This window comes from Equus asinus, chromosome 6, assembly GCF_041296235.1.
Source record: "Equus asinus isolate D_3611 breed Donkey chromosome 6, EquAss-T2T_v2, whole genome shotgun sequence".
Taxonomy (NCBI): domain Eukaryota; kingdom Metazoa; phylum Chordata; class Mammalia; order Perissodactyla; family Equidae; genus Equus; species Equus asinus.
This window is the reverse complement of record NC_091795.1, coordinates 53,527,125-53,550,336: the sequence shown is the minus strand read 5'-3', so window position 1 is coordinate 53,550,336 and position 23,212 is coordinate 53,527,125. Positions and strand designations below refer to the sequence as shown.

Here is a 23,212-nt window from a genome sequence, read left to right as displayed (position 1 = left end):
GTGGAAAGAAAAGGTGACTGGGAGTTGCACAACGTTTGTCTGGCACTTTCCACAGAGAAGAGTCTAATAGTGGGGGGGTTGCGGGAAAGGAGAGAGGGAGGGAGGGAGAGAAACACCCTCCTCCTCCTGCAGAAATTGCACCTCTGCCTGAGATTTGGGTATCATTTTACCTGTATTTAGAAAATCCACCTCCGCACTCCCTGCACCAACCACTCAACTGCCTCGACTTCCATTAAAAGCGGCTACTGAGACCAAAGAAAAAGGGAAAGACTGAGGAGCGGGGGGAAGACAAGTAAATAAATAAGCGGGAGCGCGAGGGGGAAGGGGAGAGAAGGGAGAGCGGGAGCGCCTGGGACTGGAGACGGCGGCAGGTTCAATTAGCTAAACAAAGCAATCATGGCGGAGTGTTTACATTGGCAGCGCCGCCCGCCGCCCGCCGCCGCGGCCCCGAGGAGTCGGCCGAGTGCCCCGCGCCCTGGCCGGGTAAGTGACGCGGCCGCCGCCGCCGCCGCCGCCCGGCCGCCGGCCCGCCCCGCCCGGCGCCCCCGCGCCCCGCGCTCCCCCTCCGATCGCCCCGGCCCCCTCCTCCTGCCCCGGCGCAGCTGGGCTCCGCTTGGATTTCGGTGACGCTCTGGCTCTGCTGCTGCTGCTGCTTGTGCAGCAGCCATGGGCGAGGGGTGGAGAGACTAGGGGCGGGGGGACGCAGCCAAGCCTCTTGGAGAGCTGGACCCCCTGCACTGCTTGTCGCCTCGTGGGGTCAGGCGCCCTCTCCCGCAGGGCCAGCCCAGCTCGCCGTGCGCCCCCGCCCCCTGGCCCGAGGCGGAGCGCGCCGCCGTCCCCGAGGTGGGGCGGGGCCGTGCCCCCGCGGGAAGGGCCCGCGTGGAGGCCGAGGATGTCACCTAGTGACGAGCACCGGGGAGGGCCGCCGTCTGCCCGCCGCAGGGTCCAGTGGCCCTCTTCGCTGTCTCCTTGTGTACTCCCTCTCCCTCCTGCCCTCCTTCCCCACCGCCTTTCTCTTCTCTTCCCCTCCTTGCCTCCTCCCCTCGTTGTTTCTCTGAGGCCGGCCTTCAGGTGGAGAACCTGCGCAATGAGTCACCTCCAAAGGCTGACCTTGCCAAAGCCACTCACGTCTGTGAGAGCTTTTCCAAAGGCTGACTCCTTCCTCATCTTTTTGGTCCCAAGGTTCACTTTTTTCCATAGCATGGGACTCTTGCGTTCCTACAGAGGCTTTTAGACGGTGTCTTTGTGCGAAGGTTGGCACAGTGGTACTAGGAGGTTGGCTAATGACGGGAGGAAAACAAAGGCAACAAATAGGAGGAAAAATAGAGGGCAATGTCACCAACATCAGAGGGGGCTCTCTGTTTTCCTAGGAAAGATGGTTTCCTTTGCGAGACTCCTTCAAGCATCATCAGCATGAAAGTGGCATATTTCCTTTGTAAAGAGAAAAACAAATCTTTATGTCCTTCAATTTGATCTTAATTTTCCTTCCAATAAAACTTTTCTTTTAATGTTTAGTGCACTTAGTAGTTTGCTTTTTCTTTTTTTCTTGCCTCCCCTTTTCAGAACCTCAGTTAATGTATCTTATATGTCTGTGTCCTATTTGGGAGAAAATCACAGCTAAGGACTGTCAGAGCAGGACTGAAGTTGATGGCATCTGTACAGCCTTGGCCACAGGCTTGGCTGGGGACCAGAGCAGCAGAATCAAGCCCAGTTGTATCCCTTGCACACATCCTTTTGAATCTCTGACATCATGCATCTGACGGTTTGCTAATGGACATTGTACTTTGTAGTTCAATGAATTGCTGTTATCACCTGAGAAAGAAAATGCTAATGTTAAAAAAAAAACCACTTGTGTTATCATAGCAATTATTATATCTTCTATACAAATATGATTCAAGTGAATGATTTCTTGATTCATAATTTTTATTAGGCCCTCTTGAAGGCCCATCTGGAGTAAGATATGCTCCGACTTTTTCTCTCCTTCCCCTTGAAAGAGGCAAACACTGGTTAATTGATTCTCATTTATTAGATTTAACCAAATTAGATTTAACCAAATTATATCTATTTTTTGCTTGTTAGTCACCAAAGCAGCTTTCTATCCAACCCGCTACATCTTTAATAAAACCAAACTTATTTTACAATTGCTATTTGGCAGGCTTAGTCCTACACCTTACCATCTTGCTACTCAGTTCATTTTGACCATTGACGTTTCCCATAAGATTTACTCACAGAGCAGGATAGAAATGGGAGTGGGTGTTAAACCTTAGCTTGCTCAAGAACCCAGAACTTACTGGAGTCAGATGCTCCAACTGAAGATTGTGCATGTCTGTTTACAAGGTCGCAAAGACCTTAGAAAAACAAAGTTGGTGCTTCCATAAAGAGCTTCTACCTAGACACTTGACTCACCAGTTAGCTGGAGATTCCGTTACTTAGTAACCCTGAGCACATTCTCATAAATGGATTTTATGTTGACTCCCTGCCCGTACCAGGTCAGAGATCATAATCATGGAAGGGAGTGAGTTGGCCTCCAAAGTGACTTTAACAGAAGCAGAAAGATCAGTCTTTGGGTTATAGATCTTGCTGACCCATTAAGGGTCAGTAAATTAGTAGATGGCACTTGAGTTGACACTTCTGATCCTAGCTTAATGGGTTGATTAACTGATGGCTGCTATCTTCATTATGAGCTATTAGCACATTGTTAAACCTGAACTTAAAAATGTAGTCTATTTTTAAATTAAAAAAAAAATACCTGAACTTAGAGTAAGAAATTGTTTTTATGTTTACTCTTTCTTTACCAAGGTTAATCAATGGCCTTAAATTTTCTTTTAACTAATGAAGTTAGTTAAATAAATCCTTTTATAGAGGAAAGAAAATTCAATACTATAACTATATGTAACTTTGGCATGCAAAATATTATCTGGTTAGTGAATTTGCAACAAACACAAAAATAGCCAATTAAAAACACCATTTCCAAGTGGAAAAATACATATAAACATTACAGATTTAAAGTCAACATCCTTCTCATTAGTAGCTAGCTGCCTGACTCTCTTATTCTTCTATGTGCATTTGAGTGACTGTCAAGTTTATTGTATGATATTTAGACTTCCAATGATGGTTTGCCTAACTTGCAGGCTAGGAATAGCTCTTTGTAGTGGTCAATGCCTAAGCTTAGACTTTGCCTACCTGTAAGTGTTAACCTTAGGCCCTAATGAGGCACACATTTGTGATCAACATATGTTAGAAATCAATCTCTACACTGTACTGTTAAATCTTTGGTGTGTTTCTTCTTCCCTGGCCGTCTTGAATTTCTAGAACATTCCAAGGTAGTTAGAATCCTGATGGATTGGCTATGATCAGTGATTACTCTTTAATCTCACCATTTGATAATCAGTGTGTCAGTGATGCCGGGAAAACTGCTTAAAAGCTTGCAAAATTTATACTGCCAGTCTTGTGATAGATTAGGAGTTGTATAGATTGTTTGCTTCATATGGAACTTCATTCCAAACTCAGTCTGTTCTTCTGTCAGCTAGGGTCCCAAAAGGGGCAGTAATTTTCAGTAGAGATTTTTGAATTGATTAATTGCTAAACATTTATTAAAATGAAAGCAAAAACAAAAATATAATCAAACCCAAGAATTATTCTACAGAAAAATATAGGAGAATTAGGATATTTTTATATATCTACCATCAAGGCTAAGAAGGGTGTCAAGGAAGACTGATAGTTTCAAAAACAAAAGATTGTCCCCAGAATCGTGAGAGGCCACTTAATCCGGCAAAGAGGAGATCATTGATGACCTTAGGGTGGGTAGTGTTGATTGAGGGGGTAGGATCAAAGGCAAGATTGTGGGAGGGCAAAGAGGGAAAGATGGTGAGAAAGCTATAGTAGATACTTTTAAAGAAAAAGCTTTCAGGGTGACGTTCTTGAAAGGTCCTATGGTTGGCAAATCCTCAGTTCACAAGACCCAGTCTCAGAGAAAATAAGATCTTAGTAGAAAGAGAATTAAAACAGCATTAAGTACATTAAAAACTCCATAGCAAATAAAAGCTGTGGAAGACACCTGCCTTCACAGCTAGCCACATTTGTCAGTGTTAAAAGCCTGTACCAACAGGTAATCCTCTTGAATCATCTTCTTCAGTCCTTTGGGGACACATGGCTACAGGATTGTGATCCGCCGAGGCAGACGGTCCCCAAGCTCTAGGGTACATAGATTATTTTTGGCTTTAAAGTGTTTGAGTCCATTCTTACTTGAAATTCAATGTCTTTTGCACTTGCTTTCTCCCTTATTTCATTTTCTTAAGCCTTGCCAAAATGCTTTTGTAACTATATAGCCTTTCTACAAATTATCTTGGTATTTAGGGGAAGTTTTCTTTTTTCTTTTTTTGGAGGGGGCTGTGCATCTGGTGTCAAAACTGCAGAGTTAGAGGATGTGCTGTAAGCAGGTCTCACTCTGAAACACTGGACTGCACAGCCGACCAGAGAGAACAGCAACATTTATTGTCCTGTCCTGCCACTTGAGTGATTGAACTGAATCTGTAATATATAAAAAGATCGTAGGCTTTACCTTTGTATACATATAAAGTGAGTTATTTAAAATTTGTTTGGCAAGAGTTCATTTTATTGTGGATGGTATATTATGAGAAAGCCACTGGCAGTCTAGTGGTTAAGAATTGGCAGAGCGCTATGGCCTGAGTTCGTTTCCTGGGCAGGGAACCACACCACCCGTGTGTTGGTTGTTAGACTGTGGCGGTCACATGTTGCTGTGATGCTGAAAATTATGCCACTGGTATTTCAAACACCAGCAGGGCCACCTGTGGTGGACAAGTTTCATTGGAGCTTCCAGAGTAGGATAAAGGACCTGGCCACCCACTTCTGAAAAAATTAGCTGTGAAAACCCAGTGAATAGCAGTGGAGCATTGTCTGATATAGTGCCGGAAGCTGAGAGGATGGTGCAAAAAGACTAGGCAGGGTTCTGCTCTGCTGTGCACAGGGTCGCTAGAAGTCAGAATCGACTCCACTGCATTAACAACAATATTGTGAGAAAGGATGAAGTAAAAGCAAAACGTTTGGCTTCGACAATCTGCAGATAGAAAAGTTTTGGGTTTATTTAAATACGAATTTGATTTAATTAAGGTGGCTTTGAGGTATGCTGTGTACTTGGAGCAGGCAGGAGTGGGGGCTGCTATGAGTCAGAGGCCGTGGAATACAAAGTGGGGCAGAAATGATCCTCCCTCCATCTTTCCTCCTGCTCACCTCAGAGAAAGCAGCACTATAAACAACCAAGGCCACAGAGCAAGACTAACCCAAATCGGTGGAATCTGCATCAAGGGAAGGCAGAGTTTCAGAGAGCAGCAGCTCTCGGCATCACTGGGTTTCCAGATGCATATATCAGAGAGTTCTGTGCTAGTGAGTAGAAGAGCTCTTCGAGAAGAATCTTGTCAGGGTAAAAGGCTGGCAGAACTTTGCTAAGAGGCCAAGGCCCCAGCCTTGGTCACAATTGGCCTCCATCACTACCAGCATACAAGCCAGAACCAGGCAGAAGATGAATCAGAAAGCTAGGTAGGCTTCACATGATGGACATTAGGTGGAGGTGTGGGTATTACCCAGAACTCTTTGTATAGGGAGAGCAGACCCAATTCTCTTGCCAAATCCAGCTCACCAGTGGGTTAGACTTTTTAATATTCTATTGTATCCCTATTGTGCTTGTTTTGTGGGGAGGGTGGAGGATTGGTGTGGCTGCAAAGATTGTATGGACAGAGTAGGAAAAGATGGAGGCTGATAAAAATGGAGTAACCCAGGATTAGAATGTAATAAAACATTCATAATATAATATTCCGAAGGTGTAGAGTTTGAAAGCAAAAACCATATGCTTAAATAAAACTGTTCAAGATTATCTTTTCCAACAATGAGCTGGAAGTTACTTTAACTTGCTCTGAATTAATGTGTCAAAATTCTTATATCAAGCCCTTGTGTGTGTTGCCACAACTCAATGAAATTTTTAAATTCAAAGAATATACTCATATAACACTTCTGTTGCAGAGCCATCCTTTCTAAATGAAAGGTTCTAAATATAGCCCAGGTGAAACTGAACACTGGGAAGAGACAGTGAGTTTGACAATAGCATTTTATTATCAATTGCCATAGTTTCCTCTATACCAACACGTTTTGAAAATTATATCTTCTTGAGGGCATCACATATGATTCAACAGAACTGATTAAATGACAATAACTTCCTGGCTAAAACAAAACAAAACACAACAATCATCAAACATCTTTCCCATCTCATAATTAGTTGAAGGATGATACTACATATATACAAGAGGCTCTGTGAATATCTCTAAGAATATCATACAATCAAGAACACACATAAAACACAACATATTGAACATTCAGACCAACATCTCCTGAAAAATTGTCTTCTGTTTTATTTTGCTTTTTATGGCTACTTCAAATTTTCAGTAATTTAAGAATAATGTATAAATTTTCTATTATTGTTATAAAAAATTACTACAAACTTCATGGCTTAAGACAACACAAATGTATTATCTTACAGTTCCGTAGGTTAGAACTTTAGCATAGGTCTCATTGGACTAAAATCAAAGTGTCAGCAGGGTTGTAATCCTTACTAAAAGATCTGAGGGAAAAATCCATTTCCTTGCCTTTTACAACTTCTTGAGGCCACCCACATTCCTTGGCTCATGGCCCCCCTTCCTCCATCTTTAAAGCCAGCAATATTGCATCTTTCTGACCGTTCTTCCATAGTCACACCCAGGAAAAGTTTTCTGCTTTTAAGGATCCATGTGATTTAATTTGGCACACCTGAATAATCTCATCTCCTGGTCTTTAATGAACCTTAATGACATGTGTAAAGTCCCTTTTGCCATAGAGGGTTTCATATTCACCGATTCTGAGGAGTAGGGTGTGGACATCTTTGGCAGGGGGTGGGGGCATGTTATTTTGCTTAATTTTTAATTCAACTTTCTCCCTAACTGTTAATTTAGGTTCCTCTAGAAGCAGATGCAGGCAAGGATCCCAGGGTCCCAAGTTTATTTGGGAGTGATACCAAGAAATGGTGATAAGGAAGTGGGGAAAAGAGATAGTGAATAAAAGACAACAAGTGGTGTATTATCAAGCATGTTGCCACTGGGAAATTGAAGTTTAATCCCACTGAGGTACTCTGAGGGATAGTATAGAACTACGAGTTATTCTAACGGCGGGTTGAGAAATCTCCAGCATTTATCCTCCCAATCCCTGTCCTTACTGGTCCAAGCTGCTTCAAAGGCTATTATCTCTCTGACGTTTCTAGCTTGTCTTGCGTGTGGGCCCAGCATGTTTCCCCAGCCAGGCTGAAGACCTAGAGCTGAGATGCACAGCAAGCAGGCTTCAGCGTGGACAAGTGAGTGCCAGGAGTTTATGTGTGGGGCACCAATGGGCACCTCTCAGATTTAATTCATCACCAAGTCCTACTTTTTAGTGTTCCTCCGTAATTTCTCTGACACTTCCCTCGTTCTGTGGCTGCATTGCAGATCAGCTTCTCTGCATCGCTCTGCTAATCCGTTCTTTCCACCTCATGTTCTGTTCCACTCCAATTTGTGCTCTATATGGCTTCAAAGTTTGTCTTTCTGAAAACATGGCTTTTATGGTGTTACTTAGACAAGCAAGCAAGCAAACAAACAAACCAAAGTCTTCATCAATTTCCCATTACTTATAGGAAAATTTAAAAATAAAAATCCTCAGTTTGGCCTGCAGGTACATCCATTGTGGCCCCATGCTACCTAATCTTTGTCAGCTCTTAAGCCAATTTATGTTTATCAACTTTACCTTGTCCCTGGAGAGCAGGAGAACAAATCCAATTTGCCTAACGATGTTTTTGCTTTGCTCATAGTCCTTAACCCTTTGGATCTAAGTCTGGATGATATGGAACTTTTCACCTGGCCCAGGTGAAACACTCTTGTGACTTGTCCCATGACTAGGTGTGAGCCCATCCTATGCTTTCGTTTCTTCATGCTCTTGGTCATGGAGTTTCTTTTTCTGGGCTAATGATCTACCCCTGCCCATCCTTCGCGGTTCAGGTGAAACCTTTTCCTTCTCCGTCTGGCCTTTCCTTAGGCCAGCCCAGCTGGAAGTGAGGGACCTCTCTTCTCTGAACTCTTTAAAGCTGCTATTTTAGCTTTTATTATTTTTTGTTCATAATTTTAGCTGTCTTTTCATAGAATGTAAGTTTAATCTCCTCAGACAGTTCTAAGGCCTTTGAAGATAACAGGACACCACATATTTTTGTCTCTCAAATCCTAGAATGTTTTGGTTATAGTATGTACTCTTCAGCTATTTGTTGATGTATTTGTTAAACATAAATAGTCTTTTTTTGGGAAAAGTATGAGCAGCATGTTTTGACCAAAGAAAAAAACTAATTAAGGGAAAAAAGAATCAGTATTTTAGTGACATGCACTACTGCTGTGCTACAAAGCAATTCATTACTTGAGTTGAAGGATGAAAGAATCTAATCCTTTTTCTCTTTCTTCCTTCAACCAAGCAAATTAAAAAAAAAAATAGTTAAAGACACCAACAGGTTTGAAACTAAGATATTTAAAAAAGTATAGACTAGAAGTTCGGATGTTTCCCTCTATTCTTCACCTAGCCCAGAGGATGTGGCGAGGATTACAAAGGATCTTGCTCTTTTTGAAAACTGATGTGAAGTACAGTTAAAGTGTATTTGGGCTTTTTCATTTAAAATTTTTAAATTTTAAAAGAACCTTGGATATGATTGCACTTGCAAAGTAAAAAGTATCTAGTGGCTTCTTGCATGCTGGTTTTTCTATTTTTCATTGGAAAAAAATCCTTGTTGTCATTTTGGTCTCATGAGTCAGGGAGGTGACTGCAGAAAGCTGGGAAGCTTGGCTGACGATTCCTTATGGAATCAGCGCAGCTGCTCTTCTGTGCACAGTTATACGCATCGAGGCCTATGTTTGTGTTGCCTTTTTAGCGTTGGAAATAGTGTTTCACACTGACTTTAATCTGGCTCTTTGGACCAACAATGGCATTGCAGTAACCCAACAGAATAGAATAAATTTATCTATTTATTTTAGCGGAGCATCATTTGCTTATCTCTGACCTCATTAACACCTATCAATTGAGTTAATAATCAATAGATACTGCTAGTAACACTCTTTAGTAGGTCTCAGCCCTGCGAGTTTAGAAATACTGATGCCTGGGCCCTGCCTGCACAGATTAGGAGGCAGTAGGTTTGGGCTGTGGTCTGGGATTCAGCATTCTGAAATTACTCCAGGTGATTCGAATCAGCAGCCAACACTGAGAACCACCGCTCTAGTCCCTATCCTCTGCAGGCTGGCAGAATGTGGATATTGTGGGTTATAGAATTTATAGATGATACAGAAATCATCTACTCTCCTCTCCCAAGCAATTCAAGAGTTGAACAAGCAGATCTGCAAGTATTAAGAGGAATGACTCATATCAATACAACAGGAGTCAGAGCTAAATTTCAGGTCTCCTGACTCCATAGTCCTTTCCTACTTAAAGTGAAGTCCCTGGACTAGCAGTGTCACTCGGGGGCTTGTTAGAAATGCACACTCTCAGGCTGTACCCCTGACCTCCTGAATCAGAGTCCGCTTTTCAAACACCTTCCCCAGGTGACCGGTATTCGCATTCCTTTGGGAAGCCCTCATCTTAACCATTGCTTATCTGCCATCTCTGAGAGTCCGGAGTTTCATTTGCCTCTGTAGCCTCAATATCTAGCACAACACTTGGAACTTGAAAGGTGACTATTTGTTGAATTTTAGATTCATTTTCGTTATAAAATATGTTAGACGTATACTTTTAAACAATTTGTTCTTTGAATAAATGAACTTGATTGTCCTTTCTATATACTGTTCAACACTTCATCTTTATGAGCCTTTATTGAGCATGTGTTTTGTACTAGGGACTGTAACTGCAAAGGTAAATGAGATACTGTCTAGGAACTCACTGCCTACTTGGGGAAAAGAGAGGGACAATTAACAGATGTGATAATACTGTGGGGTCAGAACCACAATGGAAATACTGTGGCATAAAAGCCTACAATGTTTACTGTGGGAACGTGGTGAAAGAGCATTGGGTCTGGGTCTTTGGAGTAGTCTGGGATGGTCTTTGGGGTGGCCTTGAGGTTTTAAGGGCCAGTGAAAGCAAAGTTGGCTCCAGACACTATTCAGGAGTCAGCCAGGTGATGGGGGTGTGGGGATGCAGGCAGCACTCTGCAAAGGGCTTTCTGAGGAGACAGAGCAGCCCAGGCAAAGGCTCGGAGCAGAGATACCCCTACCTTGTGTGTCAAAATAGAAGGAAAACTACCCTCAGAAATGGCTGCTCTTGATCATCTAGTGGGAGGAAATGCCGTGGAACACTAAGGATCACAGGAGGTGGGTGCACGGGAGACAAGAGGTTCCTGCGTTTCATATCCACCTGCCTTTAGATGTAAAGGAAAAGATTTAGAAAACCAGAGGATAGCCCAAACATTTTGCAATTTGGAAATGTGACTAGCATGTTAATTGGGTATGCATTACAGTGTCGAGTTGGAGGTTCTGTAATTGTGCTCTTTTGGTTTGTATCCTCACGACAATCTAAATTTCAAAATCAACAATAAAAAACCGCAGTCCACTCCAATCCAGAAGGAATCACCCAATTCCAGTCCCTTCAAAGTACCTTCCCTTTTCAAGTGAGACTGTGACTCAGACCTGTGCTGTCTTATACAGTAACTACTAACAACACGTAGCTATTGAGTGCTTGAAATGTGGTTCGTCCAAATTGAGCTGTGCTGCAAGTATAAAATACACAGCCAGGGTTGAAAGACTTATTACCAAAAAAGGTAAAATAGCTCACTGATAATACTTTGACTACATGTTGAAATGCTAAGTGGAGACATTGGGGTTAATAAGATATATTATTAAAATTAATTTCACCTGTTTCTTTTCACCTTTTTAATATAGCTACTGGAAAATTTAAAATTAGATATATGGTTCACATTATATTTCCAAGGGCAGAACTGGCCTCGAGAATTTCAACCTGAAGATGCTACCAAATAATTTTTTTTCTCTTCCACCCTGGAAACGCACTCCCAGTTCCATTTGTGGCTCCAGATGACTTGGAAGTGGTTTTAGCTTTAAAGTTGTTTTTCAATAGTTGTGACAAATTGGGGTGAAGTCAAATGAGCAACAGGCAAAATTTAGCCTTTACCAAGTATTTTTTAAAATTTTAATTTGTCTTTTAAACATCACTGCAGTTATTTTTATTTCCTGGTTATGCGGATTTGTGACTTGTCCAACTCCTTCCCAGGAAAGCCTGAATAAAATGCCATTGTCAAATACACTCTTTCTAAGCTGTGTTATTTGACAGACGCTGGGTAGGACAGAGCTTTAGGTTCTATTTTCACTTCGGTGCAGATGTGAAAGTTCCAGTTAATGAGAGCGTAGTGTAAGTGTTTGTGTTTCAGGAAGAAAAGGCCCCCCGAATCTGCCTTAAAGCTTTAGATATTCTGTACAGGGAATAAAGTGACATGCTCAAATTAACTGTGGCCAGACAGATCCACATGATATGAATATAAATGTTTGAGTCTTGTTCAAATTAAGGTTCTTGGTATCAGGGAAAGCTTTCTCGCCAAGCCAGTCAAAATCACTGTATCTCACTCTTCTGCTGGGGTATATAGTACAAAATTTGCATTGGACTCAACTGTGAGATTTTATTCAATATATTTTAATACATTTAAAGGAAACTTCTTCAGTGGTCTAAATTTTGGGGTTCATATTTCTTTTCTTTGCTTTTGGGGAACTTCAAAAATCTTTTTGCTTTATGTTCAATGGTTACATGGTTAATTGGAAAGATTCTGTGGAGGCTAGAATTTGAATGTTGGAGTCAGCAGACAGGTTTCCATGCCTTACTATCTGGTGATCAAAAGCAGGGGAGTTTACCAAAAAAACAGCTTTCTGAAGGACTAATTCCTTGAATTGTTATTTCTCCAAAGGTTATTTCTCTGAAAATCAATTCACCAAAATCCACTTCCACTAGGAAGCGATTCATGGAGTGACCAATTTGCCAAATCACTGATTTATCAAAACTTTCCTTCTGTTCAGCTTTCCTAAGGTTTATAGCAAATCCTGTTGTCCAAAGTGACTGCAGCAGCTTTGGGATATTTCACAGTTTTAGTTTGATTTGGTTTTAACTCATCTCCGTTTTTATTTTTGCTGCAACCGTTTTGCATTAACTAATGGATAGGCTCTGACTAAACTTCAGTGTGCTCCAGGTTTTCTCAGAGTCTCTGAGTTTTGGGAATTATAATTAATGTATTTCAAATTGTAGTGTTGTGCTTGTCTTAAAATCAAGGACTTTTTATAAATCATAAGGATAAGGTAAGTTTCTGTCATCCAATTCATTTTTAATCTGGTCCGTTCCCTTTTGTCCAGTTTTGATTGATAGATTTGCTAACTGGATAAATCAAATGGATTACCTGCAATATATTCTAAATGTTTTTAAAGTGTCTGAAATGTGAAACATATAGGAAATGACATTTAGCTGATTTGGACAGACAAATGTGCTGCAGAGCTGCTGGCCTTAAATGGCCATGGCAAAATAAAAAACTCAACTAAAACTAAGACTAAACAATATTAAACTGACTCTTCAAAATATCATTAAGGGCTGTTGAACCATCCTATGCAACTCAATTTGCTGGAAATTTTATAAAATGCGGAAAGTTTATGACTTCTATTTCTTTGTTATGTTGACTTCGTACTAGTTTATGGGAAGATTCGAAATGAAAGGCAATACCATTATTATAAACAGTAGAAAAGAAGCAGAAATGCCCAGAAGGGATTTTATAATGGGCCATGTAATTGGGACCTCAAAAATTGACATATGCTAATCACCAGTACAAAGTAAATTTAAATTCCTAAAAACTGTTGCCATGAAAACAAAATTAAAACAGGCAACTAAAACTTTAAAAATACTCTTCAAAGCTTTAACTACTATGGATAATATTAATTGCTGTCAAAGTGATAGTTTAAAGAAGTAAGTTCTTGATAAATTCAGCAAATTGGCCACTCTTCAAATTCATCATTTGGTAAATTGGCCCTCAGGTGAGTGGATTTCCGCAAATTGCCCTCAAAGTATATGATTTGGGGCAAGTTAGTCAACTCTTCTAAATCTCACTTGCTTCACCCGATGAATGGGGATGATAAAGACGACTACCTCTTAGGGGGCTCGTGAGGATTAAATGAGGTAACGTATGTTACCTTCTACTTAGCTATTTCCTTTCCCTTGGAATCAGGGTCCGCCTATGGCTGGGCCACTAACCGACTCTGCCAGCTCATGTCAATTTTCTGGGCCTTAACTTTCTCAACTTTAAAGTGAAGGGATTTGACTAAACTATCCTTAAGACCGCCTTCTACCCAGAGAATTCTATGGTGTTAAAAACAACAACTTTGGCCTGCTGAATCAAGACCTTCTTAGATCCCAAACCTTCTGAGGCTTAGGTTCCATGGAAGGACAGAATTCGTGGATTAAGGTAACTGGGTCACCGGTACTAATTGTGAAGAGCCTCTCTAAATTGTTTGCTAGGATCCCAAATATTTTGTGGTCCCAGGAATCCAAGGTAATGTGCTCTTCAATAATCCCAAGGAAAAACAAGTTTGGTCCTATTTAAGCCATGGATTGAGGAGGAGTGGAGGGACAGAGGGCCCTGACTACATGGGCATCTCTGGGTGGCCCTTGGCTTCAGATAGATGTCTGAGTATCCGTTCAGCTCCAGGAGGCCCTCCTTATTGATGTCGCTAGAGTATGGGGGATGTGCTAGGGGTCCCTGAGGGTTGACTGGACACCTACTGGCGTATACACTGTGTGAGTGACCTGTTGGTTTCTGTCCCTGTCCATTGTACCCTGGGCTTTTTGTTGCTTATCAGAATTGTGCATTTATTTGCTATCCAAAATAGTCTCTTTTTTTATCAAAAGGAGATAAGCATACACTTGACTGTTTTACAGCATCTGAACATTTCTTTGCAAAGCAAGTCTTTATTCTGGCTGGAGCACACCATACTTGTGAATTCAAATTAGTTAGAATAATAAATTAAAAAAAAACCTTTTTAGAGCAGACCAACAAGCTTCTGTGAAAAATAGCTACTGCCTAATTTAAAATGCTGTAGAAAAACTCAACTCTCCCTCCTCGATATTTTCTAATGTTAGAGGTTTTCCCCAAACACGGCAAAGTTTACAGATGCACTGATTGTGCATCCAGTCAGTGCTACCTCCTTAGACCAACTGCATTTCCCTACATGATTTGAAGTCTCTCGATCTTCAGGACTTCTAAACGAAGTAAAAAGCACACGCTTTCTTTACATTTCCATCCATAAAATGCAGCACAAATCTCACTACATTTACTCAGGGGAAAAAGAAAGAGACATCTCCATGCTCTAGGAACCATTGACAGAACATATTGCAAGCTTTTCATTAAGTTCACACAAAATGAGGATTTAACGCATGGGCAAAACAGCCTGTCCCTAGAGGTTCCGTGCCCGTAATCCTACCTTGAAAGTAGCTCCATATTAATTGTTGCAGCCAAGTGGACACAGGCTTTTACTGCTCGGCAGTCCCACCTCACAGATAACTCACTGCAATCATGAAAACCTTTGTGTTTTGTTTTCTAACATGTCCTTATTCAAGCAAATATTTCATATGTTCCTTTAAACCCAGAAAATCCACATGGATCAAGCTAAACGTTAATGTCATCAGTGTATTTTGATCTTAACTGCATGACCCTTAGAATATTTATGTGGACATATAGTTGTAAGTACATATGTGTATATAAATATATATATGTGTGTGTGTGTGTATATATATACACACACACACATACTCTGCTTTAAAATTTAACATCTGAAAATTCATATTTCATAAACTGATAATTGCAAATTGGCCATCCACATTACCAAAGAACCAGCTGAAGCTTCCTTTAAGTAGTCATATCCCTAGTTAATTTAAAATATGATTTGATTTCTAAGTATTTTATTTTCACTTCACTCCTGGGATCCATTTATTGTTTAAAGTAAAGTGCACCTGGATGAAATGAATGTTTCTAAATTCTGGCTTACCTTTCCCATTTTTGTGCCTCAGATTGTTAACTGTTGAAGTCTTACTTTCTCTAAAATTATGTGGTTCAGTCTTTTAATAAACCCAGGATAACTGAGTTTCCTGGATCACCATTGGGACATATATTACACTTATTTCCTTAAGACAAAGAAAACAGAATTTCCTATGTAGTAAATCCCTCACTACCCACAATTCCACTGTACAAATAAGAACTCAGTTGGTTCAGGGCACTGTACGCAGTTTGCAACTCTGGCATGGTGAAAACTCCTGGCATATAAACAGCCAGTAGGAGTAACATGCCAATTTTGAATTGTTCACTGTTTTTATTATAGGTTCTAGGTTTCGGATGAACAGCAGCCTCCTGTTGCTTTTATAGCAGGAGATTAAATTGCAGCCTCTGGCAGGCGGCACCTGCCCTCTTCCTGGCATGCTCCAGTCAGTCGTCGGCCATGCGATGCTCTAATGTAGTGCATATTTTGTGTTTTGCTCTACATGGGTATTTAAACATTGGGGAACACAATCTCTCTCTGAAGGTATGCAACCCATGGCGTCGGATCTTGATAAAGTCACCACACAACTAAAACTTAGTATGTATGGAAGGTCCTGCCTTCCACAGGGTGTTTCGAGTGGTGAAATGAAACAAAATCTTAGGAGCATCTCAGGCAAATGTAAATACTATCTTCTTCCCTTTGGGTGGAAATTACCTGAAAGCTCTTTTGCCCTGGCAGTCTATTACATTGACCACATAGTATGTATGATGTGTTTAACCCTACCTATTGTATAGAGAATTAATCATATGTATGCGCACTGATACCCTGTCTGTGCTCTATAAGGGATCAGTATATTCTCTCCTAAATTTTAAATTAGGGGTATTTGAAATAATTAATAACCACTGGATATACTACCCATCTTTATGATTTGTCTATGAATATTCAATCATAGATTTTAAAAAATTGGAATAAACACTTAAGGCAAAGTTTTAAAAAAAATTTCAGTTCAGAACAATGTTTAAGTTTCTTATTAAAATAAAAGACAGAGGGCCTGGCCCTGTGGCCAAGTGGTTAAAGTTCTGCACACTCTGCTTTGGCAGCCTGGGTTCGTAGGTTCCCATCCTGGGTGTGTACCTACTCCACTCACTAGCCAGTTGTGGAGGTTTCCCACATACAAAAAAATACAGGAGGATTGGCACAGGTGTTAGCTCAGGGCTTATCTTCCTCAAGGAAAAGAAGAGGAGGATTGGCAGCACATGTTAGCTCAGGGTGAATCTTCCTGAGCAAAAAACTGAAAAAAAAAGGACACAACTTTAATGTCCTTCGTTTTGGTATTAGCTCTATCTGAAGTTCATTTTTATGGCATTTCTCTAAAGGTCTGTTTTCCACAGTTGCCTAGCAGAGCTTACAATTTATTACTCAGTTAAAAATGGCAATTAAATCTGTTAATACACAACTGTGGAACTATGGATGACTTCTTGAAATGTGATATATTTAACCTTTATCTCAGTTATTTATTAAATCTCAAAATATAGCATCATAGGATTAGAATAGATCATACAGTTCTCCAGCCCAAACCCCATCTTTTACTTAAATCACCTCTAAAACATTCTTGCCAAACTGTTTTCAAAGGCGTCTCTCATTGTAACGAGTCACCCTAAGACTGGTCTCCTATCCAACATACCAAACAGCGCCCCCTGATCCTCGGCCCTCAGGATGCTCCTTAACCTCTGTGATTAAGAGGAAGCTGAGGCATCTTCTGAACCAGGGAAAAGGTCACTACAGGGTCTCTTACTGACTCTTAATTGAGGGTGTGTCTCTGCATTTTAAGTTTTAAACACCTGATGTGCCCTTAGCAATTGGGCTTTTGTTTCTGATTTTCTGAGAATCTATGGCAAATGAGGTTTCGTTGCCACAAGTCAATAGTTGAAATTTGAAATGTCCTAAGAGGTAGTGGCGTGCTGAAACAGGCTCCTGCCAGTAATAAGGGTTTGGCAGTTAAGTGACACTCCCAGTTAAGTGATACTCCTTGACAGCTTGACATCAGTGTTGGGGGAGCATTTACACCACAGAAATTAGCAAGTAGTTTGAACTGTCATCCTAAGGAGATGTTCATAATTGAATGCAAAAGAAGACCACAGGTGAAATGCTTTCCAGATATGTACACTGCCTTACAGAAACCAAATATGTTAAGAGATTCTGGCTTTTTAAAATAAGTATTATGGTAATGCAGATAACTATGGAAAAATGAGATATGGAACCTTAAGCTAGACACTATTATAAAAGCATCCTTTCTCTCAAAATGACTCATTCTTTTTTGGGCCAGTTATTTAACTTCTTTGGGAAACTTAAAAATTTACTTAGGTGACGTGCAGAAAACCACTATTCTTTGCAAATTTTTCATACGATGGAATCACTGTATAGTTTTAGGTAACTGATCCGTGAACTGAAAGGCTCTGAGTTGACTTGCAGAAGCATTATACAAAGTAATGATAACCATTTTTTTAAGATCTGTGATTACGTATGGATGTGATAATCTGTAGCAGCACTATCAGATAAATAATACATATTTAAAAAATTTCTGTAATTACATGTTTACCCGATAGGCCAGAACGACTCTGTCCCAAGGAGCTGTTACAGACTGAGTAAATAATACATGTTTTAAAGTCCATAATTACATATGTAAACGATAGACTATCGAGTAAATAATGCACATTTTAAAAAGTCCATAATTACATATTTACATGATAGTCTGTAAATTCTGTAATTACTTATTTACACAATAGACCATAACAGCTGTTACAGTCTATTATGTTAACTCTCATAGAATTATATTATGGATTTTTTAAAACGCCGTAAAGAACCTAAGGAATGGAATGATAGAAATGAGGTAAAATATGAACGTCACACTTACTATAGCTTTCCCAAAAGAGGACTGTTTCAAGTTCAAACTGTTTCAAGGCCAAACTCATGACTGATACTTTATTGATAACTGACAAAATTTATTTGCAGAAGTATAAATTGAGAAATCAGAGGACAAGGAATAACTGGATAGTATCATATTACGCCAAGATTTTCACCATTTCCATGGATAAAACTTATTCTTGGTGGCACAAATAAAGCATTGTGTGTAACGTTTATGTTTCTTAGTCTTCTCACAAAATTACAGTGAAGCATAATTTTTAGAATTGTATTTGTGTCTTCATTTATTCTTTAAGTGCAGTTGAATATTCTATAGTTTGCACATACTAATAAAATATTTGGGTGTGTGTGCATAGATTATACATAATGATAACATATGCATTTGTATGTTTTTCATGAGGCTTCTAGTTGCTTTCTTATCTTTTAAGGGTCCTCATGGGTTAAGGACTCATATGGTACATTTTATGTCTCAACTTCTGAATTTATTCTAAAGTTAAATACAAGATCAATGCAACTAAATGAGACTTCTGTCCATAATTACTGCTAAATAGCAAGGCTAAATCAAGCAAGTGAGAATCTGTTATTTAGTGATGTTGGACCATATATTCTTAGCAACAAAACACAGTATGGGAGGAACCTTTGATCCTATTTGTTCGGTATTATTCTGTAAGATATTTGACAGCTTGAAATAAGTGAGTGCTTGAGTTTCAGAGAGCTGTTGTACAAAAATAAATCTTCACATTTCATAAAATTTATTTTCACTTCATATTTGAGCTACAAACCCTGACATTTCTCAACATCCACAGACGAGGTTATTTAAACCAGTGGCTTTCAAGTTTCTTTGAATGCAACTCTTGGTAAGAAATAATTTACATTAGGACCTAGTACATACATATATATAAAACCATACATATCCTTATATATACTTCCTGATATTATCTACTCTACTGTATTCTATTTTATTTTGTGCAAATGCTGGTTGTGACTCACTGAATTGATTTCCTGATCCACAAATGGGTCATGACCTGCAATTTGAAAAACATTGATTTAGAAAATGCCTTTTTTGCTTTTGCTGAGAAGGGTTTTCCCTCAGCTAACATCCATTGCCAGTCTTCCTCTTTTTGTATGTGAACCACCACCACAGCATGGCCACTGACACACGGGTGGTATAGGTCCGCGACTGCGAACTGACCCTGGCCTGCCAAAGTGGAGTGCACTGAATTTAACCACTAGGCCGCTGGGGCTGGCCCAGAAAATGCTTTTTATTGCTGGGGCACAAAGGGCTTTCTTACCTTATAATAGGTAGATTAAATCTGGTTAGATTTGGAATGTAAGCATTCTATTGGTGGATCATAGTTGCATAGTCTAACAAAAGTCGACTCATTTATGAGTATAGAAATATATAATAAAGACATAAAATTTTCTCATCTATGTCTCTAGCATAAAAGATCTTGAAATAGAGCATCCTAGTGTGCATTATGTAAGAGTTTTGGTTATTATTGACACTGTAGAAATTATTTAATGGGAGATGTGCAGAGTGGTACATCAGATTTCTGACTCAGAATGTCCTGCCTGGGAAGGGCTTCATTTCATGGGCATTGTTGATGTTCCCAGTGCAGATCTGGAAGCAGGAAAAAAAAAAGGCAATACTAATGCAAAAAGTGATAAATGATCAGAGAGAGATTTTCATTTTCTTTTTATGGTGAGGAAGTCCTTGAATAATGAAATTTCACAGGGTACTGAAATGTATCTGAATTTTAATGAGTGGAATTAACTTGAAATTAAGATCCCAAATGAAAAAGTCACAACTATTAATTTGTAAATAAAGGCAAATATTTAGAAAATTATTATTGTTTTACTCTCCGTTCCATCATATGTCAATGGTCACTAAAATACAGTATGCTAAGATTGTGTTGTGGGATATAGAGTAGAAAAAAGTGTTTAAGAAGAAGTCATGCTTCTGATTGCATGATGGAAAGTCTAAGATTGGTAAATATTCACCACACACAAATATGTAAAATCTATACTGTCTGCTAGTTTCTATCTTGTCAATACTTTGCATCTGGAGACCAGAGAGAAAGAAGGAAGTTTTTGTATTTCTCAATGATCCCTGTAATATTCATGACTTTGGAGAAGCTCAATGGGTAGAACGCCTTCAGATCATAAATTTGTATTTGTAAATTCAGCCATAATCTCAAATACCTATCATGCCAGATCTTTTATTTTGATTTTTTAAAAAAATTCTCTCTGCTCTTCTTTGCATTTTGTCCTGCATTCCTTAGAGTACAGCCCCCCATCCACCCAGCCTCTCAAGTTAGGGACCTGGCGGTTGTCCTAAGCCCCTCTGTCTCCTTCATTCTCTCTGATCAGTCAAGACCACATCTTTTCTGGTTCATTTCCTAAATATATCTGGAACTTGCCCCTTCTTTCCATCCCGGTTGCAATTTTCTATGTTCAGACCCTCATTATTTCCTATCTTAATTCTTTAAGCCTCTGGAGTGATCCTCCTGCCTCCAATCTACCTCTATCACTCCATCTTTGGCACTGCTGGCTGGGTCAGTCATTCTAAAAATCAGCCCATGATCGTGCCTGCCCTCTGTGGAAGATTCCCTTTCTCTTTGCTTTCTCTGGCCAGCTTTGCTCATGCTTCAAAACTCGATAGTAGGACTTCCCTGGCTCCCCAGGTTTTGTCATGCTTTCCCCACCATGGGTGACCATAGCACCTTGGGCCCAGCTCTATCTGAACACCGTAAAACTGTTTCACTGCATGTTTGTCTCTTCCTCATAAAATTTGAACTCCTCAAAGGCAGTGACTGTAGCTTTTTTGCTAGGAAATATAAAGTGCTCAGTAAATATTTGTGAAATGACTAGCTAGAAGAACCACTGTCTCAAAGCATTAACCTCCAATTCAGGCTGATATTTTTCAATTAGATTTATTATAAGTTGAACTCAGTCTTCTCAGTGGTTACCAAAGAAAGTGGAAATAGGGGACACATCTTAGAGACAGATGAAGTTTTCCCTCTAGATTACAGACTCAATTAGACTCAATGGTATCAGCCTAGAACCCAGACTCTGACATTATATTTTTAAGAGAGACAGTGAAATCTGCTCCCTTCCTGGCTTTTTCATATGTACACATAAATTATTTCCACATTGCTTGTAACAGCTTTTCTTGAACTCCATACCCAAATTGGATTTGCATTTTTAAAACCTAGACCACTTTATTTAAAAAGACAAATTCTTTAGCTATATTCTGTAACTATGAATAGTCATCTCATCATAGGTACTTTTTTCGGAAGGAATTTCCCTCTTGCTATATTGAAGTTTCAGAAATTTATGATTTAATAGCAAATGATTGCATCACTTGGCTATTGTAATGCCAAATACGTATGTTTGTATCAGAGAAGTTATTTATTTTATATACATTTGGTTTTTTTTTTTTTTTATTATTGTAATGGAATTTGAAGACAGAGAGATTTCTTGTCTGCAGTGTTAACTACAGAGAGGGTTAGCATTATGGAATGTCATTCGACTTGCTCTTATAATGATAAATATTTCCATGACAAAACCTACTGTGAACCTGTATTCTCTAGAAATTTCTCTCTCCCCTGGCTACTATTTTACCTTAAGGAGAAAACGGAAAATGCAGTAGCAATAGATTACTGCTAGAAACTTGTAAGCAATTAAATAAAACACTCATGTATATGAAGGACATCTTTCCCTTTATATTATCTTGCCATCAGTTATGCAGTATGTAGGTTTTTTTACTCTTCTTATTCAAAGTTGATGCTCTTGGTGGTGCTATTGTCCATTCATAAATATGCCTTGAAATACAGGGTGTGTGCCAGAGATATTGAGAAGCTGGATTTTTTTGTCTAGTGACCATTCATTCATTTGTTAAAAATATGACTGAGCACTCCTTGTTGGAAATGTAAGCATGAACACAAATCCTGGCTTCAAGGAGTGTAGAGTCTAGACGTGGCGATGAGATGTGTACTTAAATATGACAAAAGTTAAAACGTTCTGCGTTAAAAGAATCCATCCACTTCTTCCAGCTCCGCTGTCCTCACTGAGTCTGAGTCAACATCATCTCTTGCTTACATAACTGCCAAGGTCTGCTAATTGGTCTCCCTACTGTTATTTCTCCCAGCTCTTCTCAACACAGCAGCCTGAGGGGCCTTCTGAACTGAAAGTCAGATCATGTCACACCTCAGCTGAAACTCTGGAATGGCCCCTATTTCACTGCCATAATCTACCCCCTCAAACCCTCGCACCCTGAGCCTCAGACCCCATTCCCTACTATTCTTCCCCTCCCTCACTTCCTCAGAGCACTCTAGTCTCTGCTGTTCCTTGCAAACGCCGGGTGTATTTCTTCTGCCTCTTTCTGTTGGCCCTTCTTGCTGCCTGGAATGCTCTTCCCCATATATCCAAATTGCTAACTCCTTCCCCTTCTTCAAGTCCTCAGGTCTTTGCTCAGATTTGACCTTCTTAGTAAGCCCTACTTTAACCACTACATATATTAAAAATTGGAACCCCCTGTACCCCTTCCTCTGCTCTACATGTCATTTTAGCACAGCATCTGTCTCCTTTAAGTAGCACGTGATTATTTGTTTATGTCAATTACTTGTTTGTTCCCCATTAGAATCTCAGTTCCATAGGGCAGAGATCTTTGTTTTGTTTGCTGATGCATCTGAAGCACCTAGAAGAGTGCCAGCCCACTGTTATAAGCACTCGGTGAATATTAGTTGAATGAATGAAAAATGAATGAGATTTAAAGATGGAGTATTATTAAAATTTACAGGTGAAAAAGATCTATTCTAAGAGGAAGAGATTGGGAAGGTCTCGATGGAGGTTTGTCTGAACTGGATCGTTACGTGTGAGTAAAATTTGGATACATGCACATATATTTAGATGAAACTGTTTTGCTCGTTGTTTTATTTATTTTTTCACTTAATGTTACTTGTAATTATTATTCATAATACTCTTGTTAAAGTCAATAAGAGGCACGTTGAAGAAAGGATGAAGTACTTAAACAGGAAAACAGCTGTAAAATTCTTTTCGGTATGAGAGTCTACTTTTCGTCTCTCTGTTTAATGGCTCATTTTTTGATGGTAGAAGGAAAGGAAAAATAAGAGAAATCATTGCAGCAATCACATTAAGTCTGTCGCTTTCCTCCTACCCTT

The 23,212-nt window shown here is 39.7% G+C and overlaps 1 long non-coding RNA gene across 3 annotated transcripts in view; it reads left to right on the top strand.

Annotated features, from left to right (window-relative positions):
* Positions 1 to 211: 211 nt before the first annotated feature.
* LOC106829980 (uncharacterized) overlaps positions 212 to 23,212 on the top strand; it is a 586,118-nt gene continuing 563,117 nt past the window's right edge. The window contains exon 1 of one of the 3 annotated variants that reach the window (XR_011504022.1): positions 212 to 483. This is a non-coding gene — a long non-coding RNA (uncharacterized lncRNA). The remainder of the gene's footprint in view (positions 484 to 23,212) is intronic. The other 2 variants (XR_011504023.1, XR_011504021.1) reach the window with 2 other exon arrangements.